The sequence below is a fragment of the Amblyraja radiata genome, chromosome 3, assembly GCF_010909765.2.
Source record: "Amblyraja radiata isolate CabotCenter1 chromosome 3, sAmbRad1.1.pri, whole genome shotgun sequence".
Taxonomy (NCBI): domain Eukaryota; kingdom Metazoa; phylum Chordata; class Chondrichthyes; order Rajiformes; family Rajidae; genus Amblyraja; species Amblyraja radiata.
Genome location: NC_045958.1, coordinates 45,163,263 through 45,180,333, shown reverse-complemented (window position 1 = coordinate 45,180,333; position 17,071 = coordinate 45,163,263). Strand labels below are relative to the sequence as shown.

At 42.6% G+C, this 17,071-nt stretch overlaps 1 protein-coding gene across 2 annotated transcripts in view; it reads left to right on the top strand.

The window, feature by feature from the left end:
* Positions 1 to 316: 316 nt before the first annotated feature.
* Positions 317 to 17,071, top strand: part of LOC116970985 (guanine nucleotide-binding protein G(I)/G(S)/G(O) subunit gamma-7) — a 263,738-nt gene continuing 246,983 nt past the window's right edge. For both annotated transcript variants that reach the window (XM_033017739.1, XM_033017738.1), the window contains exon 1: positions 317 to 755. The gene's annotated coding sequence lies outside the window, so the exon portion shown is untranslated. The remainder of the gene's footprint in view (positions 756 to 17,071) is intronic.

Genomic DNA, 17,071 nt, shown 5'->3' with positions numbered 1-17,071 from the left:
CCAATATTGCCCATTTCCCCATACCACTTGACTCTCATTCATCCACTGTTTGTCTGTCACATCTCGTTGGAATCTCTCCCCTTTATCTTTCTCTTTTTCACTTCTGCTCCTTCTCTTCTCCCACCCCCAACCCAGGTCTCTCTCTCTCTCTCTCTCTCCGGATCTCCCTGCCTGTGTCTTTCTGACACTTTCCCGTTTTTCTTTCTCAGTTCCCATAATTCGTACTCTTTACTGTACATTCCCCTCACACTCTCGCCCTGTATTTCTCCCCATCCATCACACTTCTGCCTCTCCCCCTGAATCTCACTCCCTGCTGTAAGGCGTACCCTGCCCATTCCCTGCCCAGATCTCACAGTCGTCCCTGTGTTTCTCTCTCCCTTAGTTTTCAATCTCACCCTTTCATCCACATCTTCCCCCCCTCTGTATCAGTCACTCCCATCCCCTCCAACAGTCGATCCCTTCCTGTAATCCTCTCCCTGTCTCTTTCCCTCCTCCCCCAGCATCAGATCTCTCTCCTGCTGACGTCTGCCTGCCTGCTGACTCCCCTCGGCGCTCCCTCCCTCCCTCCCTCCCTCCCTCTGCCCCCTCTTCTCTCTCTCGTTCTCTCTCTCTCCGCCTCTCTCGGTGCTGCCGCCTCGCTTCATTCGCCTCCTCGGCTGCCGGAGCCGGTGCCGGGCTCTCCGCCCGCCCTCCCTCCCTCCCTCCATCCTCCCGCCGGCCGCCGCCGCCTCCGCTCGCTCGCTCAGTGGCCCCAGGTAAGAGAACGCAGCGGCCGCGGCCGCGCCAGGAAAGGCCGGCGCAGGCCCAGGCCTCGCCGCCGAAATCAACGCCGGGGATTCACCCGCGGTCTGGGGAGGGAGGGAGGGAGGGCGGGAGAGAAAGGGGAGCGATGGAGGGGAGAGGGGGATAGAGAGGAAGACAGGGGGGAATGGAAGAGGGAGCGAGAGAAATGGGCAAACAGAAGGGAATGGAGAGGGGGGGGAATATTGGGGGGGAAATGGAGAGAGGGACATTGACAGGTGGGAAAAGGAAGAGGAATTAACAGGTACATTGACAGCATGCGATTGTGGGGAATGGAGGACAATACAGAGATTAATGGGGAATGAATGGATTAATGGAAAACAAATGGATTGAAAGAGGTGAATGAAGAGAGAGAGAGAGAGAGAGAGAGAGACTGAAAGGAAATGGACAGAAAATGGAATAGGGAACAGTGAAGGGAGATTGACACGTTGAGGTGTAGAGAGGGTAATTGACAGACTGAAAGTGAGAAATGGAAGAGAAATTGACAATCTGAGACAGTAGGGAGAAGAGAAAGTAGATGGATTGAGCTGGCGAGGAATGGAGAGAAACTGATGGATCAAAACATTGGAGGGAGAGAAATTGGCAGATTGAAACAGGGTAATGTTTGACAGACATGGATACATTGAGAGGGTCATATGGGAAGGAGGCAAAAATGGGCAGATTGACACCAGGGGAAGTGAAGACATTTTCAGACAATGGTAATGGACACATAGGAAATGCACAGTGGGGCTGAGGAACCTTCAGGCTGAGGAAAGGTCCCGATCCAAAGCATCACCTATCTGTTTTCCCCGGAGACGCAGTCTGACCCACTGAGTTACTCCAGCATGTTGTGTGGGTTTTTTTGTAAATCAGCATCTGCAGTTTCTTGTTTCTGCATAGAGAAGGTATCTTCTTCTTGTCGAGTTCACACACAAGATTAGAAGTTGTTCAGCCAGAGCTGAACACACTTCTCGGCATCCGCATGCAATGATGCCTGTCTTGCGCTTCTTGTGCATGGTGGTGAAAAGATTGGTGGAAACAGGGCCGCGTCGTAAATGCTCTTTCCTTGACTCCATTGTGATGGTTGTGGGGCAATTGAAAGAAATTGTTGGGAATGGAGTGGGAGAAATGGACAAAGACATATGGAATACAAAGAGCGAAATTGGCAGACAGAGAGTGGGGAATGAAGACAACAAAATAATAGAAGGAAGATGAAAGAGAGAAATTGACAGGCTGTGACAATGGGGAATGTTGGGTGAGAGAAATTCAAAATAAACCACGACCTGGTTTATGGAGAGGGAGATGAAGAGACTGAGACAGTGGGGAACGAGAAAAGTTCATGAGAGACTCTGCCATTGCAGAAAGGAGATGCGGAGAGATTGACAAACAGTGGGGGAATAGATAAAGTAAACCCATAGGACAGAGAGAAAAATAATTTCATTACAGAGAAATAGACTGAGAGAGTTTATTATTGAGAGAAATGGGCAAAGATAAATATTTGGAGTGAGGGAGCAAGGAAAAAATAGACAGACTGGAGAGAACAGAAATGAAGGGCAGGAAAGGCAAAATAAATAGATGGATTGAGAAAGCAAAAGTGAAATATAGTCATAAGAGAGGTAAAGAACAAGGATGCAATAGCATAGTGGTTAAGTTACTGGACCAATTCAAACCATTGATCCAGGGATGCGAGTTTATATTAGCAGCAGCCAAAATGTGACTTCGGACCCATCAATACAGTTGTCTCTTATTTACCTTGTCAGTCCATGTCCAGTGAATGAATACAGCAAAGGTAGAGAGAGGAATTATACAGACTATGAGGTAGAGGAATGGCATGCGATAATTCTTGGATCTACGAGTGAGAAGAATGGCATATGAGACACTTTCCCTGCTCCTCCATGCCTCTTTTATTCTTACCTCAGTATTTTTCATTTGCAGGGAGATACAGAAAATTAGCTTGGAAAATAGAAAAATAGAGACAAACAGTGAATGGGGAAGTAGATAAAGTACTAAGAAGCATAGAGACCGCGATATGCGGACAGATTGTGAATGAGAAATTAAATTGAAGATACAAAGATTGATATAAATGATTGTTAGAAACAGGCATGATTAGAAAGGGAAAATGATAGAAGAAAACTGAGGGTGCGTGAGGTGGCGACAGAGAGAGAGAATCAGGAGAAGAAAAATTAATTCAGAATGAAGGAGAGAGTAAAGGAAGTGACAACATGGAAACCAGGAAGGAGAAGAGGAGATAAAAATAAAGTAAAAGGGAAAAATGCATGGAAGCAGATAGAGGGATTAAGAGTGGGGAACACATTTTGTGAGTGAAAGAGATAGAACATAGAACAGTACAACTCAAGATCAGGCCCATCGGTCCACAATGTCCGTGATGAAAATAATGTCACTTATTTACTTGCACATAACCCATATCTCTCCATTCCTTGCACATCCATATGTCTATCTAATTTTATTTTCTTAAATGCCACTAATGTATCTGCTTCAACCACCACTCTTGGCAGCACATTCCAGGCACTTAACTTTTTTAAATTGCCCATAAATCTCCGTTAAACTTTGCCCCTCTCACTTAAAATTATGCCCTCGAGTATTTGATTTTTCCATCTTTGGAAAAGATTCTGACTATCTACCCTATCTATGCTTCTCATCATTTTATATACTTCTATTGGGTCTCCCTGCAACCTCTGGCAATCGAGAGAAAACAATCAATGTCTGTCCAAACTCTCCCTGTTGCTAATACCCCCTAATCGAAATATCATTCTGGTAGACCTCCTTTGCAACATTTCCAAAGCCTCCACATCCTTCCTGTAACGGCATGACCAGAACCACACACAATACTCCAAATGTGGCATAACCAAAGTCCTATAAAACTATGTCTTCCTGACTCATACTCAATGCCCTGACCTATGAAAGCAAGCATATCATATGCCTTCTTTGCCACTCTTTCGATGTGTTGCCACTTTTAGGCAGTTATAGACTTGGACCCCAACATCCATCCCTCTGTACACCAAAGCTGTTGTCATGCCATTAATTGTATATTTTCTGCTTACATTTGACCCAAAATCTCACACTTACTCGGATTAAGATCCATCAGCTATTTCTCTGCCCATTTCTGTACCGGATCTATATCCCGCTGTATACTTTGACAGCCTTCCTCACAGTCGGCAACACCAGCAATCTTGGTGTCAACTGCTTTATTTAAAATGTTTTTAGCCAATTTTTATTTAGCCACAAATCCTCAACAGTTGTACCAAACAGTTTACAGCAACTTGTTTTTTTTTCTCTTTTAATTGGAACCAAGTACAAAGTTTGAAAACATTCACATTAGATTGACACTTAATTCACAAAAGTTAACACCACGTTTGAAATGATGGTCCCAAAACTAACTTGCGACATTAAAAAAGATCTATCAAGAGAAAGGCATTGAAGTGTATTGAAGTGAAAGGACAGGCACACTAAATTCCTGATGTATGGACAAATCAGACATTGCTAAAACGTTTACAGAAAAAATTATTGAAATCAAGGATGAAAAGGGGAAAAATAGAGAGAAAAGTAAAGGCCGGGATGGTTGAGAAACATAGAACAAAGAAATATCTGTAAAAAGAGCATTAAAAAGTTATGTTGGCATGAGCTCGTAAAAAACACAGTGATGGTGAAATGCAGAGTAAGAAAACAAGAGTTAACTGATGAGAAGAAAAATGAAATGAGCGGGAGAAAGCACACAATATAGTGGCGCAGCGAGAGACAACACAGTCTGGAAAGAAATGGAAAGGAGGGACCAGAAGAAAACCTGAGGATGAATAGTAAAATGAAATGGGAAGAGAGAAAAAGTGAGATAAGGTGAGACAGGCAGAAGACGGGACTAGACTGGATGTGTAATGCAGCAATACAAGAAGGAGGAAATACAGCTTCAGGAAATGAGGATGATGCTAAGAATCACTGAGTGAAGAAATCGCTGGGTGGAAGAGAAAGTTAGGTAAAATGCCAGGAAAAACAAAGATGTTCCATCCTTTGAACCTCTAAAAACCTGCACCACTCCAGAGACATACAGGTTTGTAGGCTAATTGTAAATTGTCCCTAGTGTGTGTGGACTAGTGTTTGTGTGCGGGGATAGTTGGTCGGAGCGGACGCGGTGGACCGAAGGGCCAGCTTCCAGCTGTATCTCTAAACTAAACAAAAAAACCTAAACGAATAAATCTTGATATCTTGATCACCCTGGATGTAATCTGTCCACGATTGGCGGTATGGCCTCAGTTGCAAAGACCCACTGTAAACTCCCATCCTTAGCCTCTCTTTTCTTCTTTGCTTACTAAAATCTCTCTCTCTTTGCCCAAAGTTTTCACTGTCTGCCTTAATATCACTTTATTTAGCTCATTCCTGTGAAATTCCTTGTGTTAGGGATACTATGTAAATACAAGATTTCATTGACCTAAGTAAGAACTTAGATGGAGAGAAACAGATCAACATAACCTGACTCAGTCAATGACAAATGGTAGACACAAAATGCTGGAGTAACTCAGCGGGACAGGCAGCATCTCTGGAGAGAAGGAATGGGTGACGTTTCGGGTCGAAACCCTTCAGCAGACCATTCTCAATGACAGGTTAGGCCAAATATCACTGACAAGAGGACAGGCAACAATACATTTAGGGAAAACACACTGATACGAAGTGGGAAAGAAGTATATACACAGTGAATAGGATTCAGAAGGAGGGCCAAAGTAGGGAGACACACAATACAATCCTGAAGGAGGATGTTTGTCATAAAATATGTGGAGATTACAGGATGAAAGTGAAATTGATGTTGAGAAATAGAGGAAAACACTTGCAGTGTTTGGATTTAAATTTGGATTTACTTGCCAAGTTTATTAAACAAAACTTAATGCAGAGTTGAATGAGACTTTAGAATAAGCGGCAAATTACTGAGGGGTTTGAAAGGCGTCTTTCAGGATGAGAGATGGATGAAGAGATCAGTGAAAAAAAAGGAAATAACCAGTACCTGGGTTAGAGGTCCAATTTGTAGCTAAGAAGTATTAATGGAGCGTTGAAGGGCTGCAGCAGGATTAGGAAGGCGCTGATTGGACTTGAACAGGAGGATGATAGGTTAAGCAGCTTAAGGATATGCAGACAGGGAGAAAATGGGTAATCAACAGCGAGAGGACGAGAAGGGCAAGTAGTCAGAGAAGCCTCAAAGTGCATTTAATTGCAGAACCGGTTTGAACAATAGTGGAGTTCAATGTACTTCTGCGGAGTACAGTATGAGCGAAGACCACAGCTCACTTAGTTGCACAAGAGGGGGAGGAGCAGGAGTCGTAGAGCAATAGTGGTACGAACATTATTAGTGAGGAAAATAGTGCTTCTAACCTGAATCCAGGATGGTGCCTTGCTTCCCTGGTGCCAGGGTCAAGGTACCAGGTCGTTCTTTAGGGGAAGTATAAATAGTCACAATTGGTGCTGATGATACAGGTGAAATGAGGGATGAGGTGCTGCAATTTGAATTTATGGAGTTAGGTAGCATATTGAAAAGTACGTCTTTTAAGATTTTAATCTCCTGATTAATGCTGATGCTATGTGCTAACAATTCTAGAAATAGGATAGGTCGCTGAATGCATGGCTGAAGAGATAATGCATGAGGGCAGGTTTTAGATTCTTAAATAGGACCAGTTCTGGGACTGGTAGAACTTGCACAAGCCAGTTAGGTTGTACCAAACCCAGAACACGTCCAACATCCTTACAGGGTATGCAATTTCCTAGTCCTGTTGAGAAGGTTATGATTAATTTAGCAGAGGAATGGGACCCAGAATAGGAATACAATAGGGAGTGAGGAACAGCCAAATATAGAAGGAAACCTAAATTCAGTAGGCAGAGCACACATAGACTTGGTAAGGCATGTGAAAGGAATGCAAGGTTGGATTGCATCTATTTTAACCCAAGGAGTCTGACAAGAAAGGCAGATGAACTGAGGGAATGATTAACAAATGGAAATATGATTGAAAGATACAGTACTGACAACTCAATATTGTAGTGTATTGAATTTTTAGTTGTGACGAGGTGGGGTGTGACAGAGGCAATGACTGTTTCAAGAATTCAAGGAATCTAGAATTTCTGCTTTTATAGAATGCTCTTCAGACCAGACCATCTGGGTAGAGATTTTGAACAAAAACAAGGGGCATCACTTTGCTGGAGGTGTACTGAAAGCCTGAGTGGTGGATAGGGGGGCAGATCAAAGAGAAGTGTAAACATAATAGGGTAATAGTAGTAGGGGATTTACACATCTCCAATATTCATTGAGATTGTCAGTGAAAGGCTTAGAGGGGTCAGAGTTTTTAAAGTGTCTCCAGGAGAGTTTTTGAGGCATTATGTGGATAATTGTATCAGAGAAGGTATGTAGCCATTTGAGTAGAGGTGTGTTGAGTAGAAGAGTATTTGGAGATAGTAACCAAAAGCTTTAAGGTTTTTATACGGAAGGACAATGACAGACTGGATATTAAGGTCCTAAATTGGGAAAAGACCAATTTCAGCTTTATAAGACCAGGACCTTCCTAAAGTGGACTTCAAGATAAAACTAAAGGTGACTAGAGCAAGTCATTCAAGAATTAAATAATGAGTTTTCAGGGCCAAGGTTGAATTTGATATTGAATTGAATTGAATACTTTATTGTCATATGTGACGCCACAGTGAGATTCTTTCCTTGCATACCCAAGGTATACAAACAGTGACCCATAAAGAGCGCTTACAAAGTTACAAAATACCTCCGCGCCATGTCCCCCTTTGTACTTCCCCCTCCCCCTCCCCACGGCAGGCTCCCTATGCCGGGTCTTCCATTGATCTTCCCCCTCCCACACAGCGGTCCACCCCATGCCAGGTCTCCCCATATGATGAAAAGTAAGGCCAGTAAGATCAAAGAACCTTGATTAAGCAGAATTGCCAGCTTATGGTAGGTTTAGACAACTGAAAACAGGAAAGGTCCAACAAGACTAGAGAAAGTGCAAGGATATATTAAAAAAAACATAATTAGGAAGGAAAAGAGGGCACAATATAGCTCTTGTGGACAAATTGAGAAAAATCGCAAACTGCATTAAGAGCTAGTGGATAATCAGGGAGCAAGATAGGGCCTGCTAAGGGCCAAAGAGACAGGCTTCTAATCTTATCAAGCTGCAGAAAATAATTGGAGGCCATTGGATTTGGTACCTTTAATTCCAGGAGGTCAATGAGGATAATCCTGGATTATTCGGCAGTCAATGAGGCAGGATTTAGTCAAGGGTATTCACCTTGGATTTATTTAAGTGAGATCCTGTTTGATTACCCGATTGAATTTTTTGAGGTGAAATTAAGGTGTTATGTAGAGTTATACAGTATGGAAACAGGCCCTTCGGCCCAACTTGCTCACCATGACATAGAAACATAGAAAATAGGTGCAGGAGTAGGCCATTCGGCCCTTCGAGCCTGCACCGCCATTCAATGTAACCATATAACAATTACAGCATGGAAACAGGCCATCTCGGCCCTTCTAGTCCGTGCCGAACACGTATTCTCCCCTAGTCCCATCTACCTGCACTCAGACCATAACCCTCCATTCCTTTCCCGTCCATATAACTATCCAATTTATTTTTAAATGATAAAAACGAACCTGCCTCCACCACCTTCACTGGAAGCTCATTCCACACAGCCACCACTCTCTGAGTAAAGAAGTTCCTCCTCATGTTACCCCTAAACTTCTGTCCCTTAATTCTCAAGTCATGTCCTCTTGTTTGAATCTTCCCTACTCTCAGTGGGAAAAGCTTATCCACGTCAACTCTGTCTATCCCTCTCATCATTTTAAAGACCTCTATCAAGTCCCCCCTTAACCTTCTGCGCTCCAAAGAATAAAGACCTAACTTGTTCAACCTTTCTCTGTAGCTTAGTTGCTGAAACCCAGGCAACATTCTAGTAAATCTCCTCTGTACTCTCTCCATTCTGTTGACATCCTTCCTATAATTAGGCAACCAAAATTGTACACCATACTCCAGAATTGGCCTCACCAATGCCTTGTACAATTTTAACATTACATCCCAACTTCTATACTCAATGCTCTGATCTATAAAGGCCAGCACACCAAAAGCTTTCTTTACCACCCTATCTACATGAGATTCCACCTTCAGGGAACTGTGCACAGTCATTCCTAGATCCCTCTGTTCAACTGCATTCCTCAATTCACTACCATTTACCATGTACGTCCTATTTTGATGTATCCTGCCAAGATGTAGCACCTCACGCTTATCAGCATTAAACTCCATCTGCCATCTTTCAGCCCACTCTTCCAACTGGCCTAAATCTCTCTGTAGACTTTGAAAATCTACTTCATTATCCACAACACCACCTATCTTAGTATCATCTGCATACTTACTAATCCAATTTACCACACCATCATCCAGATCATTAATGTACATGACAAACAACAGTGGACCCAACACAGATCCCTGTGGCACCCCACTAGTCACTGGCCTCCAACCTGACAAACAGCCATCCACCATTACTCTCTGGCATCTCCCATTCAGCCACTGTTGAATCCATCTTGCTCCTCCACCATTAATACCCAACAATTGAACCTTCTTAACCAACCTTCCATGAGGAACCTTGTCAAAGGCCTTACTGAAGTCCATATATACAACATCCACTGCTTTACCCTCATCAATTTCCCGAGTAACCTCTTCAAAAAATTCAAGAATATTAGTCAAACATGACCTTCCAGGCACAAATCCATGTTGACTGTTCCTAATCAGACCCTGTTTATCCAGATGCTTATATATATTATCTCTAAGTATCCTTTCCATTAATTTGCCCACCACTGACGTCAAACTAACAGGTCTATAATTGCTAGGTTTACTCTTAGAATGACTGATCATCCAACTCAGTATCCTGTACCTGCTTTCTCTCCATACCCCCTGATCCCTTTAGCCACAAGGGCCACATCTAACTCCCTCTTAAATATAGCCAATGAACTGGCCTCAACTACCTTCTGTGGCAGAGAATTCCACGGATTCACCACTCTCTGTGTGAAAAATGTTTTTCTCATCTCGGTCCTAAAAGACTTCCCCCTTATCCTTAAACTGTGACCCCTTGTTCTGCACTTCCACAACATTGGGAACAATCTTCCTGCATCTAGCCTGCCCAACCCCTTAAGAATTTTGTACGTTTCTATAAGATCCCCCCTCAATCTTCTAAATTCTAGCGAGCTGCATGTCCCATCTACACTGGTTCCACCTACCTACGCCTTGGCCCATAATCCTCTAAACCTATCCTATCCATGTGCCTGTCCAAATGTCACTTAAATGTTATGTTAGTACCTGCCTCAACTACCTCCTCTAGCAGCTCGTTCCATTTCCCCACTACCCTTTGTGTAAAAAAAGTTATCCCACAGGTTCCTATTAAATCTTTCCCCCCTCACCTTAAACCCATGTCCTCTGGTTCTCAAATCCCCTACTCTGGGCAAAAAAAATATGCATTTATCCAATACATTCCTTTCATGATTTTGTACACCTCCAGAAGATCACCCCTCATCCTCCTGCTCTCCAAGGTATAAAGTCCCAGCCTGCTCAACCTCTCCCTATAGCTGAGGAGCTCGAGACATGGCAACATCCTCATGAATCGTCTCTGCACCCTTTCCAGCTTGACAGCATCTTTCTGACAACATGGTGACCAAAACTGAACATCTATCTATCTATCTGTCTATCTGTCTATCGGTCTATCTGTCTATCTGTCTATCTGTCTATCTGTCTATCTGTCTATCTGTCTGTGGCTGCCGGCTGTGTGTGTTTCTGCCTGACTTGTGGCTGCCAGCCTTTGATTCGTTGCCACGACAACACCCGACCCACAAACGCCCTGATTTTTTCCATTTCGGTAGAGATTTCACTTTTCATTCCCAAGTATCCAGTCCTCATTAAATTTTGTCGTGTTTATGTACACTTTTAAAATCAAATCCTTCTCCCCCCCCACTCACTCATTTTGTCGCCTCCTGCTGACCAGCGACCATAACGGCGCCTGCATCTCGCCTCAAAGACGCCATTTAAAAACAGCCGCACTGCTGATTCCTGAGCCGCTTGAGTTGGAGGACCACGTCTCCTGTGGGGACTACGGGTAGAGAACGGCTGCGTTGGGGGAGCAGACCAACGGGTCTGCACTTGGTCTAGTAATACTCTAAATGTAGCCTCACCAATGTCTTATACATCTGTAACATTTTGATGCAGATAGTGCGGAGAATGTAGTCTAGATGGACTTCAGTAAGACATTTGATGAGGCCGTGCATTTAAGACTGTTTGGACTAGGGCAATTTGACAAATTGGATCTGAAATTAGTTTGTGATAAGAAGCAGTGGATGATAGACAAGGTTTATTTTTGCAATTGGAGGCCTGTGGCTCAATACTGATACACTTGCTGTTTTATACGTTAATGATCTGGATGTGAATGTAGAAGCTATTCTAGGTTCACAGATGACACACAAATTGGTGGTATTTTTGATAGAGAGTAAAATAGCACTTGGCCTCAGAATGATATTGATGAATTAGTAAGATGCACAGAGAAATGGAACATGGAATTTAATCCTGAAAAATGTAAGGTGTTACAGTTTCAGAAGACTAATCTATACACTAGGAAGTACTGAGGAATAGTACAACCTCGGTATACATTTCTGAATGCAACTGCGTTGGTAAGTACGATGTTTAAGAAGACAAACAGGATATCCGCCTTCATTAGCACAGGTGTAGAATATAAGCGCATAATATAAGGAGATTATGGTGCAACTTCATAAAGCTTTGCAGATCCAATCGCCACACTATAGGAAGAATGTGATTGCATTGGAAAGTAACTGGAAATGAATTAGGATGTTGTTTGGGATGGCTCTGAGAATGGCTCTGAGAATATGTTGGATAGGCTGGGTTTCTTTTCCTTGGAGTGGAGAAGGTTGGGAAGATTACATGATTAAACATACACAATTATTTAATGCTTAGGGTAGAAATACATAGGGTAGAAATAACAAGCTTTTTACCTGAGCAAAGGTGTCTACGAGCAGAGGCATAGGCCTAAGCAAGGGGTAGAAGATTTAGCAGGGACTTCAGGAATAATTTTTTCACCCACTGGATGTTTGAAGTCTAGACAGACTGCCTTTTCTTACACCATTAAAATTAAATATTGACATGAACATTTAAAACTCATGGCATTGAAAACCATGGGCTAAGTATTGATTTATTGATTTATAAAACATGGTAAGATAGCTATTTCAAGGCTGGCATAGACATATTGATTCAAAGGGTTTATTCAGTACCATATGACCCCATGATTTTATGAGCAAGTGTGAGGTATGGCACTTTGAAAGGATAAGGGGAAAGGGGAAAGCAAACAGTTAATGGCAAGACCGCATTGATGTACAGAGGTAGACAAAAATGCTGGAGAAACTCAGCGGGGAGGCAGCATCTATGGAACGAAGGAATGGGCGACGTTTTGGGTCAGGACCCTTCTTCCGACTGATGTGGGGAAGGGGGGCAGAAAAAAGAAAGGAAGAGGCGGAGACAGTAGGCTGTGGGAGAGCTGGGAAGGGGAGGGGAAGGAAGGAGATAGTAAGGATTACCTGAAATTGGAGAAGTCAATGTTCATACCGCTGGGGTGTAAACTACCCAAGCAAAATATGAGGTGCTGCTCCTCCAATTTGCGGTGGGACTCACTCTGGCGAAGGAGGAGGCCCAGGACAGAAAGATCAGATTCAGAATGGGAGGTGGAGTTGAAGTGCTGAGCCACCGGGAGATCAGGCTGGTTAATGCAAACTGAGCGGAGGTGTTGGGCGAAGCGATCGCCAAGCCTGTGCTGGGTCTCACCGATGTAGAGCAGTTGACACCTGGAACAGCGGATGCAATAGATGAGGTTGGAGGAGGTGCAGGTGAACCTCTGCCTCACCTGGAAAGACTGCTTGGGTCTTTGGATGGAGTCGAGGGGGGAGGTACAGAGGGATCATTGCTCTTTGAAAGTGACAACACAGGTAGGTAGAGGGGTGGAGAAGGGCGTATGCCTTCATTAGTCAGGGCATTGAGTAAAATAGCAAGGAAATCATGTTGCAGCTTTATGAAACTTTGGTTAGGCAGCATTTGGAGTTTTGTTTGCATTTCTGGATTGGATTAATTTCTTTGGAGCATTAGATGCTGAGTTAAGACCCGAGAGAAGTATATAAAATTATGAGTTCCATAAATAGGGTAGATAGTAAGAACCTTTTTTTCCCCACGGTAGAAATGTCAAAGACTCGAGGGCATAACATTAAGCTCAGCAGGGAAGAGTTTTACAAGAATGGTGGGTGGAATGTGCTGCCAGAGATGGTGGTGGAAGCAGATATGTTAGCCATGTTTAAGAGGCTTTTAAATAGGCACATGGATATGCGAAGAATGGAGGGATGTGATCATGTACAGGCAGAGGCAATTAGTTTAATTTGGCATCCCGTTTTGCACATGCATATTGGGCCAAAGGGCCTATCTTGTGCTGCACCATAATTTTTAAGATTGGAAAACCAAGAACACCAGAGAGCACACAGGTCATTTAGTACAACGGTGAAAATGAATGTGTTGTTGCAAGTTGGGATATAGGCTGCAGAATTTTGGATGAACACAGATGTAGGGAGTTGAAAGATGGGAGAGCTTTGGGGAGATAGTAGAAGTAGTTGAGTTTGCAAGGTTTAATTTAGTTTATTATCATCACGTATATTGAGTTGGAGTGGAAAGCTTTTGTTTGCATGATATCCAGTCAAAGAAAGATTACAGATGAATACAATCAAGCCATCCATTGTGCAGGGACAAAGAGGGTACAACATTTCGTGCAAAGATGTAACATTTGAAGTCCAATAAAGTCCGATTAAAGATACCTCAAAGGTTTCCTATGAGGTAGATAGGAAGTCTGAATCACTCACTGGCTGATGAGTGGACCATTCAGTTGCCTGATAACAGCTGGGAAGAAGCTTTTCCTGAATCTGGTGGTATGCATTTTCATGCACCTCTTTCCTGATGGGAAAGGGAAGAAGAGGGAGTGACTGGGGTGAGACTGGCCCTTGATTATGTTGGTGTCCATGTGTAGAGGCAGCTTGAAGTGTAGATGGAGTCAATGGATTGTGTGGTGGTCGAGACGACATAAACAACTCTGCAATTTCTTGTGGTCTTGGATGGACCTCTTCCCAAACCCAAACATGGATAAAAGTTTCAGCACCAACACAACCCTCTCAGAGGTCTGTGAATCTTTGTAATTCTCGACTGCAGAGCTGTGGAGATGGAGATTTTGAATATATTCAGGTTGGAGACTGACGGATATTTACCCATCAGATGTCAAGGGGACACAAAATGCTGGAGTAACTCAACAGCTCAGGCAACATCACTGGAGAGCATGATAGAAAACATAGACATAAAAAATAGGTGCAGGATTAGGTCATTCGGCCCTTCGAGCCTGCACCGCCATTCAATATGATCATGGCTGATCATCCAACTCAGTATCCTGTACCTGCCTTCTCTCCATACCCCCTGATCCCTTTAGCCACAAGGGCTACATCTAACTCCTTCTTAAATATGCTAAAATCATGTAATTAAAAATAACCCATGGATTTGAGGTGATATTTATTGGGCTGCATTTCTGCAGAAGCTTTACCAGTCGTGATGTGAATAAGGCTTTGAGGAAAGTCATGTGAATTGATTATGCCAGGTATCTTTCAATTCTCTGCATGTGATGATCAGAACTTCTGGTTGGTCTTCCAAGATAAAAATATGATTGGGTAATGGGGAATTGGGAGCCTGTCAGTTCGAGCCTGCACCGCCATTCAATATGATCACGGCTGATCATCCAACTCAGTATCCTGTACCTGCCTTCTCTCCATACCCCCGGATACCTTTAGCCACAAGGGCCACATCTAACTCCCTCTTAAATATAGCCAATGAACTGGCCTCAACTACCTTCTGTGCAGAGAGTTCCAGAGATTCACCACTCTCTGTATGAAAAATGTTTTTCTCATCTCGGTCCTAAAGGATTTCCCCTTTATCCTTAAACTGTGACAACCTTGTCCTGGACTTCCCCATGGGTGATGTTTCGGGACGGGACCCTTCTTCAGAGGTATGGGGAAAGAGTGGGAAAATTATGTTGGAGATTGAATCAGTCATGATCTCTTGAATTAAAGAAAGGGCACGCTCAAGGGATGATTGGCCTACTGCCCTTGTTTCTTACATTTATATAGGTGGGACAAGGGTGGAAATTTGATGACTGCAAACATTTTTTTAAAAGTAATCTTTATTATGTTCAGTTTTGGTGTTTTCTGTTAGATTTCAGCAATGTACAGTTTATCACCTATATCTGGCTCCAAATTCTTCCCTCAGCTTGGTTAAGACACATTGTTCTGGGTTTCACTCACTTGTTATAGCAAACGATATACAAATAATCATAAGACCTCAAAACAGGTGTTAAGGAGTTAGACCCGCTATAAGTGAATTGCCAAGTGTGAGGAGGTGAAATGATAAACTCTTCAAGTGGTCGTGCATTTACTTGGTAGGTGGATTGTATGTTTTTGTCAGCATTTCCAAAATATTAGTGGATGGTTGTGAGTTGTAATGGGATTGGGTGATGGTGGGAAGAGCAGAAAATAATTTTGGACATGCCCAGTCTTTCTAACAAGATAAGGTTCAGTATTTATGCGCACACAATTGCATTAAAAAAAAATCATTTATCACTAATTTTTTTGTATTGCATTGAGATACTGGTTGAATCTAAAATACTTTTATTTTGATACAGTGTAAAAGTTAAATGTCGTACAACTGATCTAATGTTTGCATTTCATTTTTCTGCAATAAAGTGTGTGTTATTCATATAGGCCCTTTGAGAATAACTGATTCCAAATAAATTGTTCATATTTAGCTAATCCCAGTTGTGATTCCAACGGGTTTTTACTGCCGTAATCTCGCCTAGGCAAACTTGTTTTACTGATCTGTAACTCATCCCCAAATTAACATGCTAAATATTCATTTTTAACATTTTGTAGTATTATAAAACGTTGATGATAATTTGAATCAAATATTGATTAATAAAGCAATTGTGAAGCAAAAATAAAACTACATATGCTGAAAAACTGAAATAAAGACCCAGAATGCTGGAAATACTTAGCAGCTCAGGCAGCACCTGAGGAGCTGTAAATCAGTAGAAACTGCTACTGATTTACGTCAATGACCTTTCATCTGAAGCTGGAAAAAAATAGAAATCAAATGTGTTTTAAGTTGAAGGGGGAAGAGGCATGCAGGGTGGAGTTAACAAAGCAAATGACTGATGGGGTGGAAAACAAGTGAGGCAAAGAAACACAAAGGGTGGTGCTGCTAGCTGAGAGGCAGAGGTGTTGGCTTGTTAATCACAAATGATCTGTCCAGCGGAGATATATTAAGAAGATAAATGAGGACTGAGACAAGAGAAGAAAAATACTGCGGAAACTGTGTGAGACCAAACCTTGCAAATGTTGGAAATCAGAAATAAAACCAAGAATGCTGGAAATATCCATCAGAATAGTAGCATATATCAAAAAAGAAAAGCAGTTAATGTCCCATTTTGATGATTTTTCATGAGGACGAGCCCGTGCTCAGACAAACTAAATAGTCACATTCCTATTCTCTGGAATTGTTGAATTCAGTGTTGAATCCTGTGGTTTGTAACATATCCTGTTGGAAAATTAGATACTTTTCCCAAAACATATCTTGGACTTCGTTGGAACAGTGTAAGAGGTGAGTTTACACACGTGGAAGGAGGAAATAAAGTGTCAGACATATGGGCATTCATGGTCAGTCTTGTGGACTTGGGAGGTGTTTGACAAAGTGGCACCCTACCTGCATGTTTCTTCACTGTAAAGGAGTGTGTGAACACCAACCATATTGTATCCTGATTTGGAAGAAGTAAATGGCTGCTTCCTGTGAAATATGGTGGGGAGATTGAGTGGATTAACATATGATGAGCGTTTGATGGCACTGGGCCTGTACTCGTTGGAGTTTAGAAGAATGAGGGGGGACCTCATTGAAACTTACCGAATAGTGAAAGGCTTGGATAGAGTGGATATGTAGAGGAGGGTAGTGAATCTGTGGAATTCAGGAATTCATTGCCACAGAAGACTGTGGAGGCCAAGTCAATAGATAAGTTTAAGGCAGAGATAAATAAATTATTCATTACTACGGGTGTCAGGGGTTATGGGAGAAAGCAGGACAATGTTAGGAGGGAGAGATAGATCAGCCATGATTGAATGGCGGAGTAGATTTGATGG